Source organism: Sturnus vulgaris, chromosome 4 (genome assembly GCF_052056855.1).
Source record: "Sturnus vulgaris isolate bStuVul1 chromosome 4, bStuVul1.hap1, whole genome shotgun sequence".
In the NCBI taxonomy this organism is placed as follows: Eukaryota; Metazoa; Chordata; class Aves; order Passeriformes; family Sturnidae; genus Sturnus; species Sturnus vulgaris.
In genome coordinates this window covers 67,551,345-67,568,708 of record NC_142246.1, presented here as the reverse complement: position 1 = coordinate 67,568,708, position 17,364 = coordinate 67,551,345, and the positions used below count along the sequence as shown (strand labels likewise).

Below are 17,364 nucleotides of genomic sequence, written 5' to 3'. Positions count from 1 at the left end.
CAGATGATGTAGTTTATTTAGATAATACCTCAGGAGACAGATTCTTTCCTAGACAATGCTCTTACCTTTTACACCTTTATTTTAGGTGGAAGAGATTGCTTCTGTGAGGTGCTCTTTTCTCTAAAAAGACAAATGAAAAGAAAGTGCTTTAAGTTTCTAGATGGCAGAAATTAGATGAGCTTTTTCCATTAGGAAAAAATATTAAAAAAAAAAAATTTCAAAGCCAATGTCTGACTGAACTTCTATATTAATTACAGGTTTACTTGTGATTGTATCCAGTTTTACCTCAGCTAATTTCAGTGGTACCTTAGAAATCCATGCACTTCTACAAATTAATGGAATCTGATGGGGGAAAAGAAAATCTCATCAAATTGCAGTAGTAAGGTGATGCTTCACTACAAAATTGAATTTTAATATAGTGTATAATGTTCTAGTCTTACAAAATGTAATGAATGTAACTTTATGTCCATCTTATGAGAGTGTTATACTTGCCTCCCAAAACAGTTGCTAAACCTTTACAATTTATATCAGTTATTCTAGAAGTCCAGTCTTTTCTTGTGTAATAAAATATATTTGTTCCCCCCTATCCATCATATTATTTTGAAAGTGTTATTTTTTTAATTTGCTTTTTTGTAATGACGATTGCTAGTATTGTAGAATTCCCAGAGCTCTAATTTCATACTTAAAAAGCAGAACTAAGTTACAACATGTGTTTTTAAGGCAGACAATTTTGAAAGCTACACTTTACTTTCCCTTTTGCAGTACTGTTCAATGAGATTTCATAAAGGGCAACTGTTTACAAGTAAGTAATTTCTTGTTCTACTAACAGAATGTGAAGATTAGGTTTCATAACATTCTCAAATATCTTCTGGATGCTGTTTAAGGAGTATTCCCTGTTTACTCAGCACCAATATAATTTACACTTTTTTGTTATTCTAATAGGAATGCAGCATTATGTATCCTGGTGTGTTTTGTTCCATGCATTGTGCTTGTCTTTCCAATCTGATAACAGAGTATATTAAAACATCTGTCCTTGTGTTACAAGTATTTGTTATTGTAGGAGACAGGAAATCGAAATATGAAATTAATTTTCATTATGAATTGTACTTGCCCTTAAAAGAGATTGCTAGATACTGCATGTTTTTCTGTTTCAGAATAAGAAGTGAGATTATATCATATTACATTGATTAGAAATTCACTGTTAAAATGAAACTTGTGCTTGGAAAAAAGCACCCAGCATTTGTTTCTCTTCATTGAAAGAGTCAGGATTTCTGTGTCTCTCTGAAGGCAAGCACAGTCAGGATTTCAATCAGTTTTAGCATATGTGACAATTGAAGTGTGCCACGAGTTATATGAAACAGCGCAGATAATGGTTTTCTTTATAGGATGAAATTTATGCATCGATTATATTTGTATGTGTCTGGAATCTTTTAACATCAAAGAAGTTAAAGCAAGTTTTGGTATGCCACCATCAAGACTGTTTTGGTCGAAATAAAATGTCTTCTTTGTGATGTTTGTTTGGGAAGATTAATATCAGATGAGATTCTATTTTTATAAGAGTTGGAAACTTATTCAAGGCACAAAAAAGCCTAAAGATGCCTTTTACTCTAGTCAAACTTTGCAGCCCTCCTCAAAAAGTGGTTCAGAGTGTTTCTGAGTTCTAGGGGCTTTTAACTGTAGATTAATTATTAAAGATCAAATAATCGGTGGATTGATGATGAGATTTAGAAGATTGTTGTAATTTTCAAATTTTCCTTCAACTTGGGCTTTGATTTTTGTTTGTTTTATTGGTTTTGTTATCCTATGGCTTCTTTTCTTGAGATCCTAATGGTAAACTGCCTGTACTTATCCTACAGGCTTTTTTTCCCTGCTTTTTTTTTTTGTTTTGTTTTGGGTTTTTTTATCCACAGAAGGAAATATGTAAGATTGATTAGCTCACACATGGCACCCTTTAAATCATTACAACCTTCTTGAAATGGAGTTCTGCTCTGTGCAAAAAACCTGAAGTCTTCTGTTGGAGAATATGAGAACTTTTTTTTTTTTCTAGCAAAAAGAATTCATTCTCTCTCTCCCTCCCTCTCAAGACTTTAACTTCCATTTAAAATTTATATATGGCAGCAGAGCCACTTGAATACTTGTCTAACTCAAGTAAGTCAAGTTTTTTTTCCCAAAAAAGTTTATGCTCAGATGAATGGATATCCAAGTCTTTTTCTACTAAAGTCTTTTTGTATAAGAGTAAAATTTTTTAACTGTTAGGCAAATTCAGAGTGTATCTGACCCAAAAATATGGAAGCAGTAAAGAGAACAGCTATCTTGCCTGACTGACTGTGCAAATTCTAGCACTAAAATCTTCTAAAATGCTCTAAAATCCAAATTATCTAAACCTCTTTATTGCTTGATTTAATAGTTTATTGCTTGGAAATTTGCTGTGAGTCTTAATCCTTTCATGCACACCATGATAAAATAAGAATAATATCTTAAACATCCTATGATACTAGTCTTTAATTCATATTAGTGGTGCTGGTCACATTGCTGTGCTGTTCTGGGAAATGGCTTTGATTAGGTATAGGTAATGTTTCCCAAGTTTCTATAAAAACCACTGAGGTGGGTTGAGGCTGACAAGATTCTGGCACTCACCAAAGCCCCTTACTCACTGCCCTCTGCAGCCAGGAGAGAGAAAAATTAAAAAAAAAAAATTATATATTCTGTCTAATATCAGTCTAGACTCTAATCTTTCTGTGAAATCTAAGACAAGGAGTGGCAAGAGGAGACTAGAAAATAATATAGATTCTTGATTACAATAAGTAATTCTTTTTGTTCTGTTTGAGCATCTTTCACACTAAAATATTCTCATTGTACTGGCTGTCAGAGTTCTCACTCTCTGTTATTCAGCTGCAAGCCAGAACCTGAACTTGCACTAATACACTAATCTAAGTAAATGTGGCCAGAGGACCTCAGGGTCCATTTTATTCTGCATATCAGTGTACTGCTGATGCCCTGCTGTGGGATAGTAAAGGACACTTCAATTTAATTTTCATTTGAATTCAGTGATTTATAAAGTCATACTGCAAATTTGAGGCCAGTCTGCCAAGAGCTTCCTCCCAGGTGCAGCTTAGGTCAAGGAGCTCTGATCTCCTGGGAGCTCATGAATTGAGCAGGAGTTAGGGAAGGCAGTGACCAAAGTTACCTACAGTTAATTCCCTTTGGTTTGCAGTGCCAGCAGTGCCAGGCTGGTGTTCATGTCCAAATGTTAATGTGAGCAGGGGAAAAGGATGGGGAAACACCTCCCTGCTCTACAGAGGTACCTGCCTTGGTGTGTCCTGCTCCCCAAATAAAATGAAAAATTTGGAATATTTGTACATGCTGTCATGACATGGATGGGAAGAAAAGTCCCTTAGATCCAGCTCCCTCTTTATCCATGTGTGAGATACTTTGGCAAAAATGTTTGGCTTGCAGTCAGGAGAGTGATTAGAGAGGAGCAGGGCTGAAGTGCAGATGATGGCTAAAGAGAGGGGAGCTGTGGAGTTAAGTGTGGATGTACGAGCACATTTACTAAAACTGTGTGTCAGCACTCAGAGAAGCACAGTTTTGGTTTGTTTTTTTTGTTTACAGTAACCTTACACTACCATTGAAAGCTTCAGTAAGTGACTGCCTCAGTTCTGGCATCCAGCCTCTTTCAGTGTTCTTTCCTTCTGAATTTCACTGGCAGTTCAAAGTAGGGAAGTGAATTTGAAGTTGTTCTGCTTTGACAAAGTTAAGGTGTAAATCCTCTGAGAGAAAGCTTCACTTTTGACAACTAATACACCCTTGTTAAAATCTTTTGTTTGGCAGCTTTGACTGCATCACAGGAATGAAACTGATAATGATTGTTCTGAAGCATAACAGAGAGGAAGAGTGGACCCTCAGTCTCTAATTTAATGCATTCTTTGGTTTTAATGTAAAACTGAGAGGAAAAAAGCTGGATTTAAAGGAAAATACTTCATGTGGATAAACTGGTAATGCCATCAGAAGAACTGGGGAGATGATCTGAAATAGCCCAGGAACAGAATCAGGCCAACAAGAAGAGCACAGCTGTCAGTCCAGACTGCCCCATGTCTGAATACCTTGATCCACAGTCGAGAAGAATTTGTACCTAATGTCACTTATACATGTATCTTAAAGCATAAGTTTGGATGAGACAGGAGGAAGGGCAAGTTATTTATTATTTCCTTACAGAGAAGTTAATCAAGTCTTTTCTCAATTGTCTTGAGTTGGTAACTCTCAAAAATATGTTCCTCAGAATGTGGATAGCAGACCCATTAATATGTAATATATTCTTACATAAGTGGGATTCATACCATTATTACTTACTATCTTAATCATTAATAAACACCTGAAATTATTTTATTTTCAACCTTTAAGTAATGGGGAATTCTTGTGAAAGTAAAAAAAGTGGAAAAAATCAGCCTTTTGATCAGCTATATGTTCATCTCACAGGATGCCAAATGCAAAACAGTTCAGGTTTTAATCAGCAGTGAAACCTAGCTTAAGCTTAGAGTTCCTGAGAAACAATTTTTTTTTTCTAGAACGAGTAGCTGTTCATTATTTATATTTCTGTAAAATCTTTAGCTACTGTGGAGAGGGTCATGAATGATAAAAGAGCTAAAATAGAGTAATTTATATCTATGTTCCTTAATATCATACAGAACACAAGCTGATTTCAGAATAACTGTGAGTACACAATAAGCACAAACACATCTTTATAAAGCATAAATTTTAATGTCCAAGTAGTGACATTATCAGGTTAATACAGTCTGTGTGTGAATGACCAAAAATGTCAGTATTTAGCAATGGCTGTGCATGGCTTTCTTGGGTGGAAATTTGATTCCCTTTAATATTGTTTGGTTTATGTAGCTCTAGGGAATGCACAAATCTGAAGCCTTAGGCTACAATCTTAATAGATCTCCTAAGCCAGAATAAGTTTAGAAGGTAGCTCAAGTGGAAAACTGAACACTAATGGGATTGTGTGCTGTTGGTACAGACTTCTGAATGGCTATGAGCAGTTCAGTAAAAGCAGCGTTTTTAATATTCCTTCATATATTTTTAAAAGGGAGAGCTTAATCAATAAAGTTCTGTGGTGCAGTTTCCCTTCTCAAAAAATTAGTGATTTATCAGGTTGAAAGGAGATTTTTAGGTGATACTATCCAGATAAGATAGAATGGGAATGCCCAGTGTAGAGGCATGTGGTTAAGAGAGATGTCTCAATTGTTCTCATCTTTCTTGTTCATTCACAACAGTCCCTCACTGGGAGATCTCACACTTTTCCACTTTCCTTTCTGCCCTGAACTTTGGAAAATATTTGAAGTCACGTGTTCAAGTGCATTACCTATTTTCGGAAACAGAAAATCTTTTTGAGACAAATTTATCAGGGGCTGCCTGACATGCTTTGGCATCTGAGAGATGGGATATAAAGTGTAAGGAGGCATCTTAGCAAGATTTTAATTTAGCAAGGGGAGCCTGCAATACTGAAGTAACTCACAAGAGATATTTGGTGCCGGATCTGTGCTGGAAAAAAAAATGGCTCAGAGCATAAATGTAAATGTTAGTGCTGAGAGAGGAGCATGCATGTCTTCAGTATCAGAAAAATATGTGCTTACAGTCCTGACTGCCCACGTGGTTGTAAAATGAAGTATTCTAGATGTCAAATAACTCCTAGATGTTTGCCTGAAGGAAAACCAGGTATCATTAGTACATCACACTCCAGGATACCCTGTTACACCCAAAATACACCAGGGTGCTTGGAAGGCTTTTGAGGTTGAATGTAATCATTCCTATCATAAATTGATGGATTGCTGTATGACGTTTACTAATTAATTGCTATTTCAATTATAAAAAATCTCTGGCATTAAGGGCAAGACAATTTGTCTAGGGCTCAGACAAGTTGAGATTTAGTGTGGTCTCAAAGCAAGGATTTGAGAGGATTGGAATAGAGTCTTTTAATTGACTTAAAATATGAATGGATGGACTTGAGAGATGAAGGAGCACAGACTTGGAAAAAAGCTTGAAGAACAATTAGGTTTCTCAATGGGGTGAACTGAGGAAAAAAAGTCCTCTGTACTGTCTTTGGCAGTTAGAGTTAATAATACAATAGCAATGTGAAGTTACAACAGCAGGTGTAATCAGAAGATATAAGAAGGGATGGTCTCAAGACAATTTTGCATCCCTTGCATTTCTAAATTCTTCTACAGCAGAATGACTTTTGGAAGTGGGATTTCTGGTTGTGGCCATTTTTTTCTGTAGGGAGTAGGACTTTTACAGTTCAGTGTACTCTAAGAAAAGTAAATTGGGGTCAGCAATGCATAAAGGTGATTCTCCACAAGGAGAAAGCTGATGAAGTCATCAGTTTAAGTTCTTTGGATTTATTTAATGTATTCATTACTAAAATATAAAAAAATTTTATTTGCCTAGTTCTATTTCACTAGATCTAAACGTGCTTGTATTTTCACAAGTGAGTTTTGTTTCTAAGCTGAGAGAAGTAATGGGGTTTCAGATATACTTTTGTAAGTGTGAGCTTAAAAGAATTGATGATTCAGTTGTTTAGCCTGTTACAATGAATGGTTTTTCTCTTTTTTTTTTTTTTATAATCCTACCATATTATATGAGTTTTTAAATCTTTTTACTCTTTGTTAATTTCTCAAGAAATAGCAGATTTAATAATTTCAAATGCAATTTCGATTCCTCTCTGACTAGGAAAAGCACAAACTGTTGCTTCCCTTCTATTTTTCTAGGTTAAGATTTTTAAGCCTTTGATAAACCCCCACGACTAATAAGTGAAAGAAGGAATATAAAAACATTCAATGCACTCTGCAATGTGATTTTGCTGGTGTGGTCAATTGCATCATCTGAAAAGGAATGACATACTAGAAGGTGATTTGGGGAACAGTTTGATAATGTCCTTTTTATTTCATTGATTGACAATTTTCTAAACAGCCTGAGTACTGGGGCTAGCTGGATCCTTGCAGGAGTTAAATAAATGTATCATTGGGTGGGGGAGTTCATTTTTTGTTTTGGTTTGGTTTGGTTTTAACTATGAAAATATGGCACAGTAGATGACATGACACTTCCCACTTATTTTAAAAATGGGGAAATCTGTTGTGGTAACTCATGCTGTACAACATGGCACAGTTACAGACAACCCACCTCAACCTGGTGTCCCTCCACCTGTAGGAGGTCATACACAGCAGAAAAACTGGGAAACTGGGGCAGTGGGAACTGTCATTGTGCCATGTGATATTTCAATATGTTTCTGTTAGCATAGAAGAGACAATCTGCTATCATAGGATAGACAGATATGGCAGAAAATATATATAAGAAATATATATATATATAAGAAAAGCTTTAACTTGCTCACCATTCTTTAAGGCATGCTGATGTTGGTATTGCTAATTTGAATCAGACAGTTGGCTTGATTTCTCATTTGTTACTTCTTTGTACTTCAAGCATCTTGCTAATTAATTGCTGGACAGTTTCCTACTTGCTATGTGTCATCAAGAGAGTGAATGGCTCTGCATTGTGTTGTTTATATTTCGTGTTAATAAGTTAAACGTGTTAAAACTTTCAGTAATGGCCTATAAGGCAATCTGTGACAGAGTGGCTGTACTAAATTAAAGAGCTTTTTCTAATTTTATCTTCCCTCATTTACCTGTTGTCTGCTATTGAATCAAATAGTGAAACTGGTAATGTCCTTATGATAACAGCATTGGGAGCATGCTCAAATACCTTGTTTTCTGAAGAGATATATGTTATGTTATGAATTTATGTGGTCTTATTTTATGCTTTATGATATATGTTGTGTTAATGTTATGTTACGTTTGTTATATGTTATGTTTGTTTCCCAGCTGCATAGAATACAGATGAAATATTTTCATCCTCTACTATTTTCACCATTGTTTCTCCCCTGCTGCACCACTTTCTAGCCAGTTAAAATGGATCATACATCCTGTGAAAAAGTATGGATTATACTTTTCTGGTGAAGACTAAAAATGGACATGCATTATTGATCTTTCCTGTACTCCACAGCTAGGTGGAGTCATTTTGATCGAATTGCAAAATAATATAATGATTTCTTTAGAAAAAAAATTAATCTTCTACTACCCTCTGTCTGGCAATAAAATATATTTTTGCTGTCTCGTTGTCCACCTATACCATAGAGTCCCTGCAAGGAGGTTTTGGGATGTTCCTTTGAAACCTTTGCTGAAATAGAGGTACTGCCATCCTCTCATCCACAGACTTCATCATTTCATTAGAGAAGACAGGCTGGTCAAGGCTGATTGATTTTCTCCAAAGGAGTTAGGGTGGTACAACTGCTTAAGGACAGAATTGTGCTAAAACACTTCAGTTCTCAGTGTTAAAATCTCACAGCCAAGTGAAATTATTAATTATTAATGAGCTTCTAGAAAACAGGAAAAACTTCAACTCTTTCACTTCTCTAATAGTGTAGATTGTTGTTACAACAGTCCTACAGAAGAGAAAAAATTAACCATTACTGTCTTTATTCTGATGACTGCTAAGTGCAGTGAGTGGTAATATTTGGAGGGGCCTTCCTCTTTTAACTGCATAATCTTGTGAATAGCAAGAGCAGATATTTCCAGTAGCTTTTTGACTTTAAAGAAACAGGTGGAATTTAAGTTTTCAAAGTTCCCCTACTGCTTGTCTTTCATGTTTTCCCTGCAGAGTGTTCACACTTCATGCAGGTGCCTGTCTGTTTGCTTGAAAGGTTGTGATTCAGGCATGACCCAGTGTCTGGGATTCTGTTTTCCACTCTGGGTCTGGATGCTTGAAATCTGTATTTTGCAAGATCCAGTGTTTTATTTCGAAATCAGATTCTGGAAATAGGCCTATATTCCTAATATATGTAATAGCTGAAATGATTTTTTTTTTTAACGTTTCCTTTCTTTATAGCTCAGATAAAAACCCGAAGGCATTTAATGAGAATAATCAGTTCTAAGATTTTTATGACAACCCTGTGAAACTATTAGTGCAAGGACTTATTAAACTTTGAGCTTAAAACCATAACTTGGAAAATACAACCCAAGACTAGCCTTAGATAAATGATGTTTTATAGTGAATGCAAGAAACTGTATGTCTTCAGTGAATTTGCTTTTATAGCCTTAAGACTTGATAATACTCATGGAGAGTTTCAGAGTTGTGAAGCTTGAGGTGGCATAAAGGATGAGAAGCCCTTGACAATGCAAAAGAGAGCAGCTGAATATCAACAGTGTGTGTGTGACAGACACCTCACAAGTGGAGAAGAGAATGAAATGTGGTGGCATTTATTAAACATTAGAGATAATGTTCAATTTATTTGTAATATTAAACATAGATCCTTTCAGTTAGTACTTCGGAAAACCCCGACAAATTTTTTTAGGCTCACATTTTATTCTTAAATGATTTTTACTGTTTTTCCTCAAGTAAGTTCTCAACCTTCTGGCTAAAACACAAAGAAAAAAGCATGAGAATGTCATATATGTGGAAGGAAGGAAATTTTAGCTTAATTTGTAAATATTATATATATATATATATATATATATATATATATAATTTTTAAAGAAGCACACAAATACTTGAAAATGTTAAAAAAAAAAGGAAATTGCATGAAGGAAACAAACTTTTTTGTGCTCTTAGGATTTCAAATATGCAGATAACTAATACTGACCAGTTGTGAGAGGAGGAATTATAAGTGGATTTTCATCCTGAAAAAACTTAGACAGATGAGTCGTAAGCCTCTGGAAATGAGATTTCTGATGGAAACACCAAATCAACTTTTACTAAGTAGAGTGTCAGGAATATGACATTATAATAAAGTACACTGTTGTATCTTTATTTGCCTTTTGCAAACACAATGAACTGGCTTCGGTGGAGAAGGTGCCAGGGTGTTCCATCCACATCTGCTGCTTTACAGGATAATATAACAATATTCAGACATGTGATGCTGGGTGTTATGTGTTTGCACTAGAAAGGAATTTCCTTAATCGTGACTAGAATAAGTCTGTGAGTTTCTGTATGGATTATGGCATCTACACTCATCCCTGTGGGAACAGGTTTCAAGCCATCAATTTTTTATTTATTTATTTTTTTTGCAAGTAGTGATGACAACACCAGTAGTGCAGACTGGGGCCCTGTCTGGCTCATCCCCTGTCTGTCCCAGCAAAGGCTCAGCGTCAACCCATTCATCCTGTGCTGTTTTATTGATGACATTTGGTTTTGAATGTCTGCCACTGTGCTTGGCAGAACCTGGGCCTTTTGTTGTCCCATGCTTCCCAAAGATGAGCCCTGTTCAGGAGCCTGAGTCAGGATGTGGCTGAATGCACACAAACAGCAGTGCTGGCTCTCTCTGATCCCAGAACATGGACAGAAGACAGGAACTGGAGACAAGGGCTCTCTCCTCATCCTGCACTGACCTCTGCCTCGAGAATTCCCAGTGACACCTTTGGTTTAATAGCTTTGGATTACTCTTTTCTGCTGTCACCTCATATTCTTTTTGATGGTGGGAGAACTTGGAGCTGTGCCCATAAATCCTGGTGAGGGTCAGTGCCCAGCGAGGGGGAGGACTGGAGAGGTTGAACAGCTCCAGATTGGCAGCTTGGAGAGGTCAGGGCTCTTTGCCACCGTGTGCAGAAAAGAGCAGCCACCTTCCCACTGCCCTGAACAGCAAATTGGTCAGGTCCCAAACCAAATTAATGCCATGAAAGGTACACAAGCTATGTTGACATCTGTGGAGCTACTGCAAATGCTGTTAAGTGACAGAAGAACCACCGAGTCCTTTATTTTTCCTATTTTTCCCTCTTAGCTAGTAATAATGATGAATAACTAAAAAACTAAAGGCAAGTTAGGTTGGAACCCAAAATGTATAGACTTTCTTTTAAAGGAATCTCCATCTTCACAATGTTGCTTTTCTTGGGCTTTTTGTTTGTTTGATTTTTTATTTCAGGAAACCATGGCGTGATTTAGGCACCTGAATATTTTAAGCTTTTTCAAATGGCCTCTGGCATCCCAGACATCCACCAGGAGCTGGCAGAAAAAAGACAGAGCTGACAGAACATGCTTATCTTCCTAGGGCAGCATTTGGTGAAATGGCAGAAAAAATCTACATTTGAGCACCCAAGCTGCCCCACACGCCACGTGCTCATTAGATTTTCTGTTGTAACTGAGTGGAATATTTTAATCAATGTTTACAGCTGAGTTTTTGAAATCAAGCTACTAAAACCATATTATAGTCTGTGCTTTTGTAACTTGTAGTGGAGGGGTGCAAGTCTGGAAAAAGTCTGGTTTCCGTGCATAACTTAATCTTTTTAATGGTTATAAGGGTTACTGCCTTTACATTGTAATGCTTGCTCCATTGTGTGTCACAGTACTTGTGCTTTATTTAGTGATTGTTGAGATTAGCTCAATTTTGCACAGCACTGATCCAAGTACAAAATTTTCATTGGTTAAAAGAAAGGCATCTTTGAAAAAGGTCAAATATGTCAAAGATCCTTAGCTGGCATGTTTTGTCTTATAAACAGAAAGTTAGAAGAGCTGCATTGTTGCCCTCTTTTCATTAATATGTGTACTGAAAGAGTTTGTATTTCAAAGACTTTATTTGTACGTGCAAAAGCATAAAAATGCTACCAGAGAACAAAATGTCAAATAAAATATTTTTCCCATTCACACAAACATGCACAGCCATTTCTTGAATTCAGATCCACTTGAGAGCAAATAAAAGATATCTGGGAGGCAGTGAATGCAATTACTTCTTAACACCCCTTCCTCTGGCTCCAAATGTCAAAGATACAAAGACACAAATGTTTAAATTAACCGAGAAATATTTCCACTTCTTCTGCAATATTAACATCAAGACCTTTATTCATTCTCTTACTTTGTTATTATTTTATTTGTTTGGAAGCCCTGGAAAAGGTGTTTTTATGATCAAAACTTTCAGATCTTAAGTAATATATTCTAGGCAGGAGCTGTCACAATGTATTAGTCTGAGAATGACAGTGTTATTCTTCTAGTAATCTGAAACATTATGTTATTCAGCTGCTTTCTTATTATTAAATTTAATTAAGCCCAAAATTATGAGGCAGTTGGGTAATTGAAAATGTTGTAGAACTATTTTATTCTATTTGTGTAGCCACACCTTGGCCACGCTTGTCCTTTATAGCTGATCAAAACATGGGATTTCTATTTTTAGGAACTTCTTGAAGAACAAAACTATCCAATTAGAAATACAAGAGTTACATTTGTTTTTAATTGTTCGAAGAAGCAAAGATTAAGAATTATGCATAATTTCACAAAACTGTACATATTCTGCTCTTCCATACTAAAGGTACTCGAACAGCCTGGCATTAAACTTTTGGTTCTCCTCTCGATGTGGTTTGGCACTGTGAAAGATTTGTAAAAAAATATAGGTAATTCCCTCTATGGGATTATCTCCCAGCTCAAGGAATCATTTTAGGGTTCTCTGTGATGTTCCTGCATGAGCTTCTCCTTAGATTTTTCTAGAATAAGTATTTGGGTGGGGGAACTCCTGAAGTTTTCCACATGGGTGGAGAGGCTGTAACACTGCACCTGGCTTTTATATATTCCCACATGCCTGGAGCTCCTTAGGAGGCTAAATTATAAACAGAGGATTTTCTCATGAGTAAATCAAGCCAAAGGAATCGTGCCTGCACAGTTCTGCTGCCTACAGATTGCTGTCTTTTAAAACTTTTGGAGGTAATTGCTCACAATTTAGATTTAACAAGAGTCACAATAGCTGCACTTTTGCTTCGATTGCTGTACCACACATTAATGAGGTTTATAATAACTTCTGCACCCTATGAATATGTTATAAACTGAGATTCCTTACCTCTAGTCCATCCTCAGTCCTAGCATGCCTTGATAAATTTGACATGCCTGCTCTTGCTAAAATAATGGAATTTCCACTTTTGCTAGTACAATGAACTTTAGAAAGTGTTTAATCAGAGATGTTGTGCTCTAGAGGACCTTCAAAACTCAACTAATCTGTAAAGTTGATATTCTGAAGACAAAATAGCGTCTTAGTTATTAAAAGAAATTATCTGTACAGGAAGAAAAAAAGCTCTAAGTCTTTCCCTTCCAAATCTCAAGTGGTTAATGCATGACTCTGCATGAATCAGAAGGATTCATTTGATTCCTGTGCTGACCCCTTTCAGAAAATTTAATTTCTCCATCTCAAACATATTATTTTTGTCTAATACAAAAGGGCATTAACCTGAACCTTATTGCACCCTTTTACAATTAGTTACCCTTTTTGTGCATTAATCTTTTATATTATATGGAAGGATTAGTGTTTGAACACAATACAAAGCAAAGTCTGAATACAAAATCATTGTGGATACTCCCTGTATTTTATTTTGTATTATAGTGAGCTGATGAAAAATTTTTGACTTCATTTAGTCTCTGATTTGGTTTTGATCCCAAGGGTCAAGTATTAAAAAGTATTCTGTTTGTAGACTTAGCAAAGATCAGCGGTATGTTGTAATTACATCTGAGGATAGGAGATAAGCTTTTATCCTCATTAAGGCTGATTATTAAAAGAATGCATATGGGTAATTCACTAATGATAATTCTGAAATCTAAGTGTCTACTGAAAGTCAAGATTTGGATACCTTCCTCTCCAGTTCCTTCCAGAAAGGTCCAAAGCAACTCTTTGCAGTTTGACATACAGGTATAGTTGACATCCAAACCTTTTCTGTTCTGCATTTTTAAAAATTATTTTAAAAATTAATCTAAAGTGGAAAGCTAGGAAATAAGATGGAAATGTTTCTAAACCTGTAAATGATGGGTCATGTCTCAGTACACCTTTGAAACTAATTGCAAATGATAACTTTCTTTAGTTAATGAAGATAAAGAAGGAATTTTAAAACATGGGTGATGGCATGATATCTTTGGGGGTTTCATCTGCTTTTATGCAGGTGGAATACTGTTTGGTAGGAAACTATAGATTTTTAAGAACTTGTATATGTTCTGATTTTGCCTTTGACTCTAAATGTTTGGGTTTTTTCCTATTTCTGGTGTAACAAAGCTTTGAAAATCTGTTTGATTTCAAAGCATGTTCCCATGTACCACATTGGAAAAGGGATTAGTTTTCTTCCCAATTCCATTTCCACAATGATTTTAATAGATATTGCCTGATGGAACTTTAGAGAAAATACAATGTCTTTATTTAAAGTTTGGAGTTCTGCTGTTATATATGACAAGTTATTTACAAGCTTCTTTTCTGTATTATAGTACAATGACTACTCTTGCAGATAAAATAACATAAATTTAAATTAGAAACTGAGTGAAATTTGATGGCACATCTCATTAAAATGGTAAGCAAATAATTTAAGAATTTTAGCAGGTCTTCAATCTGTTGGAGAGATATCACAAAAATTACCTTGAGTTTCAATTCAGCCTCATCTCTTCTTCTATTGCTTATTGATTTTAATGTTTGAGGATAAACTTACTTCACAAAGTTAGAATTGATTAGGGCAGTGTTTTGTCTGTTAAAGTGGCATCTTTCATTTCCCCGGAGAGCTGGAAAGAACTTCTGCATTAAAACTAATACCAGCAACACTGTTCACGTTAGAATATCCATTTATACTAAAAGCTGTAAATGTTAGCTTTTCAGGGGACAAAGTGCCCTGCTGCTTTACTGATCAAATGAATTAGGATTGTAGAAAAATAACTGAAAAGATAAAGAGAAAATGATAGGATGAAATGTCCCTTTTCAGCATAGTAAATGATTGGGAATTGTGAACTAATTCATAGAAGTTGTGTACCATTTGTAGAAAATTAGAAGATACCAAATGATTACATTCATCAAATAAATGACTTGGCAGTTTTGTTTCCAAAGAGTGGGTATTATTAGAAGAAATTAATGAATCCATGAATACAATACAGATATACAGAAATTATAAATAGTGACATGAGTCATAATTTTAATGACCTGCATTGAATATGCTTCCACACATTATCTTGTTTGACTTAGCAATGATAATGCTGAAGAATTTGGTTGATACTGGTATGTGCAAACAAAAGGGAAAAGATGCCAAAGATTATTGATCTTCACTGAAATGTAAATAGTACAGATCCTGCCAGTCCAATCATTGATCATGTGTGCCTGTTGCAAAAGAATCTATTTATTTTAATGTATTTGGGAACAATCTGAAAGACGAAAGTGAGAGATGAACTGTAATAGTTGGGAGGCAACAAGAACGTTGCAGTCAGTTGTGAAGCTACTATGGTCAAGTTTAAATACTAAAAATGCTGTAAATTCAAATGTCACATGATCACACAACAGTAAGAATTAGCAAATACACGTATTATCATTCATTTTGTCAGTTGAATTTCAGAACAAAGGCTAACAATATTAATGTCTCTTTTATCCAATGAGCTGCAAATTGTGAAGTCAGTTGTCTTTTCTATCTAAACTCTTAAAATAATTGGGTAAATCTAGAAGAAAAATGTGAGTGTTTGTGACACAAATATACTTGAATTAATACCTGATTTTCCATGCATCAGAAAGGCTACTAGTACTCAGATAAATGATGTAATTTTCTGTAATAATGTGTGCTTATAAGATAGATGGTGTATGAAATGGCCACTTCTGTGTATTGTTCCAAATCCAGCACAATCTGCAATACTTCATTATTGCTCAAAGGTGATTTCAGCCTTGGAGGGATAAAAGATGTAAAGAAACACTAACTCGTTTCCAGGAAAAGGGAGAACTGCTCTATTACAGGTAACTTGTTTAAACAAACAAATACTGCAAGCATTTTCAAAGCAATGCATGATCATGTCTGCAACATTCTAGAGTTGAGTATGAGACTTGTAACCACTAAACTCTCTCCCTTATTCACCTCAGCTGGTCTGCATCATTTTGCTAATATTAATTATACCAGTTTCATCTTCTTAACCAGTTAGATTAATGCAAAGTTCCAGCAGGCAGAACTGGGATATATGGACAAGGTAAGATTTGAACATTAAGTATTTTTAACACCCCAGGACATTCAAATATTAGGGAGCAAACTGAAGTTCTTTTACTCTGGGTTGGCATACAGAAGAAAAACCAACCAGATATTCTCAAGATGTCAAAATCACACAAAAGTTTACTGGCAAAATAAAGAAAATCAAGGAAATTTGGCAAAGGCTTTAATACAACACCAAATTCACTATAAAACACTTATAGCATTAACCTATATCTCAACACATATAACTAGAAAGCTTTATTTCATAATATGTTAAGTTACCCAAAAAGCTCCATGTAAAGAGAATTAGGAGAAGAAGAGAGAGAGAGAAAGACAGGAAAGGTATAGAAAAACAAATATCCAGCTACCAGCTGGACAGCTCCGCCAGGATTTGGGCTGGGGATGAGGCATTTCACTGCCTCTCCTACCACAGACACACACAGGCATTCCAGGCATCCCAAAATGTCTTGAGGTATCCATATTTTCCAGTCTCTGTCTGAGTTTGACCCGAGTTTCCTGGGGAAAAAAAAAAAAGAAAAAAAGGAAAAAAAAGACAAGTTTGATTCTGTAGCAAAAACATGTTCTCATCTCATTTCCTTTGGCTTTTAAGTAACATATTGTGAACTTTCCTCAGTATAAATTATCTCTCTAAATAAGGCCAGAGTAATCAAAAGAGCCTTTTCTGAGGACTTTTTCTTCCTGAGTCCTTCTATGAAAGACAATTTTTAAACTTTACAGTTCCACATTTCAAGAACTCACAGGAATGCCCCAAGAAAGTGTGGGATCTACCTAACCAACTGTGCTGGTTATATTTGTTCCTTCATTTTGCCATTACTGAAGATGTTTTAGCAACATGAAAACTAGAATAGAATGGTCAGTTTATAAAAATCCACTTTACATGAATACTAAAGAATTTGCATATAAATAGGATTTTATATTTAAATGCCCTGTGGGTGAATGTGATCCCATACCCCTCAGAAATCAAAATCCTGAACCATCTCATTTAAAGTTTGCCTGCTGAAAAGAAGGTGAAGTTGGACACCTTTTGATTAACATGACATTCCTTACTGGAGAGTGCTTCCAAGACCAACAAATCACAATTCAATTAAGCTGTGCCCTGTCTGGTACTTTCAGTGTGTTCTCTGCAGTTCCTTTTTCATTCACACTTACCCCATTTTTCCCTTGACTCATTTTGCAAGGCTTCACGTGTAAAGTCCCACGAGAGAGGCAAATGAGGCACATTTCCAAAACCTGATTGCAGATCTTGCTGCTTAAGACACAGGCATTGCCCACGTGTGCCATTTTGTCAGCTGACTCTTTAACAGAGAGAAGAAGAAGTAACCATTAGGATGCATTTACATTTCTCCAAGCG

At 35.7% G+C, this 17,364-nt stretch overlaps 2 long non-coding RNA genes across 12 annotated transcripts in view; one reads left to right on the top strand and one right to left on the bottom strand.

Moving 5' to 3' along the window:
* The window catches only part of LOC148224069 (uncharacterized), a 33,259-nt gene that overhangs the window by 4,736 nt on the left and 11,159 nt on the right, over positions 1 to 17,364 (top strand). Inside the window, exon 4 of the long non-coding RNA XR_015803418.1 lies at positions 258 to 384. This is a non-coding gene — a long non-coding RNA (uncharacterized LOC148224069). The remainder of the gene's footprint in view (positions 1 to 257; positions 385 to 17,364) is intronic.
* The window catches only part of LOC148224068 (uncharacterized), a 131,647-nt gene continuing 130,446 nt past the window's right edge, over positions 16,164 to 17,364 (bottom strand). For all 11 annotated transcript variants that reach the window (XR_015803411.1, XR_015803410.1, XR_015803414.1 and 8 more), the window contains 2 exons: positions 17,163 to 17,308; positions 16,164 to 16,508 (listed from right to left, as the gene is read on the bottom strand). This is a non-coding gene — a long non-coding RNA (uncharacterized LOC148224068). The remainder of the gene's footprint in view (positions 16,509 to 17,162; positions 17,309 to 17,364) is intronic.